General features: G+C 37.7%; 1 pseudogene; it reads right to left on the bottom strand.

Moving 5' to 3' along the window:
* Positions 1-282: 282 nt before the first annotated feature.
* LOC127548687 (proline-rich protein 11-like) lies at positions 283-1539 on the bottom strand (annotated as a pseudogene).
* Positions 1540-1887: the final 348 nt, after the last annotated feature.

Raw genomic sequence — 1887 nt, 5'->3', positions numbered from 1 at the left:
TCAGGAGGACCTGAGTTCAAATAAAAAAAAAAGAATGGGGCCTTAGTCAGTCACTCAAAATATCCTATCATGATAAATTAGAGAAAGGATATGATAGATATTTAATTAAGCTCGATTATCTAGATAACCAAACTCAAAAAACCAAATATCCTATTTGGACATATTTACTAAATGAAAAAAAATGGACAATATTTAGAGCTATGCTTTTTTGTTGTTGTTGTTGTGTAGGCACATAATGAGTGAACTGATCTCTGAGAGCTTTAAAAATGATATCATGGCACAGCTATTGAATATTTTATTTTCAAACATGAGCCATCATTGACATTAATTTCACTCATCAAAGCTGTTTGGAGAAAGTAATGGAGCTCAGGATGGCTTTTTGGATGAATCAGATGAAACTTCTGCTTCAAGGTCTTGGTTATTATCAGGGTGAATCCTGTTCCAGCTTCTATATTTTCTTTATTAATGAAAGGGGTTTCTCCTGGGCTTCTAACTATGTTGACTTTTCTAACAAGTCTCTCAGATCCATTTGGCCTTTGCTGGAAGTGACTATTACATTTGTGACATGAATTGATATGTTTGCACTGAAGTTTCAGGGAGAAACTCTGAAGATCAGAAACTGTAACCAGGGGCTTTCTTTTCTTCACTGAAGGTAGAATCTTACTTCTATCAGTAGAACCCTGTGTATTCTTTAACTTTAGATTGAGCAGATCTTTAACAGTTATATGCATGGGAAAATCTTGTTTTAATGGTACAGTTTGAAATGTTTTTATATGATGGGCTTTTTTGAGCAATAAAGGTGTTGAGTAAAGTGGAAGAGGCAGAGGTGGTGGAAGTGGTGGAAAGGATAGAGGAAGAGGGGGAGGAGAAGGAGGAGGAGGAAAGCAGGAAGGAGAGAAACAGGCTGCAATATCACATGTGGGAATATGGATATCTGGTTTGAGCTTGAGCAAAGTCCTTTGGAATTGAGCCCTTAAGCAACATGTTTTATGCTAATTCTGGCAAGAGGAACACTATGAGGTAGGGATCTGAGAGAACTTCAGTGCTTCCTGGAGCTTGTAGAATTCATTTTCAAGCTTGTCAACCTGCTGTCTGATCAGGCTGAGTTCCTGGAAGTAGATACAGGATGGAAATAGACAGTCTGTCGACATCCTTAGATTCTGTGTAATATTGCTCTGGCAACACCAAGAGAAAGGCCATACCATTTTTTTTTCTTTTAGGAATTTCATTGCATTCTTCATGCTGGAGAATGTGATGCTCCAGGCTAATGTTGGTTAAGTCTGGTCACAATCTGTATCTGTGGGAGGAGCATCTATCATCCTTTCGGGTGGAGGTAGAATTGACAATAAAGAAGTAGAAGAAGGAGAGGAAGGAAGAAAAAGAGATGGAATTAAATCACAGTGACTAGCTTTTCCTTTTTTGAATAATATCTCGACTCTGGTTCTCAAATTCCTTCCTCTCTGTATTTGTGCTTGGTCATTTTTCAGTATGAGAGCTCTGGGAGATAAATAGTGTGAGTAATGTCTTTGGCTGAAGCATCTAGGAGAATTCAGAATTAAACCCTTGGCATGAACAGGTCAATCAGAACCATTATCTCTATTCAATTAAACTCCTGGTGGAGATCCAATTGTTAAACAATAACTGGCAAATCACTGTCCCCATACCTGGAATGCATTTCTTCATCTTGGCCTCTTAGAGTTATTATCTTATAAAGTCTCCTCAAGTGTCACCTTCTGTGTGGAAACCCTTCCTGTTCCCCCCAGATGCTAATGGCTTTTCTGTTCTCCAAACATTTAGCAGATATCCATGCATATGTTTATGTTTTCTTTCTATACATATGTGCATATTCTCTATATACACATATAGGAACTTACACATATATATGAT

The sequence above is a fragment of the Antechinus flavipes genome, chromosome 2 (genome assembly GCF_016432865.1).
Source record: "Antechinus flavipes isolate AdamAnt ecotype Samford, QLD, Australia chromosome 2, AdamAnt_v2, whole genome shotgun sequence".
Lineage (NCBI taxonomy): Eukaryota > Metazoa > Chordata > Mammalia > Dasyuromorphia > Dasyuridae > Antechinus > Antechinus flavipes.
The sequence above is the reverse complement of the archived record's forward strand: the minus strand, read 5'-3'. Positions and strand labels throughout refer to the sequence as shown.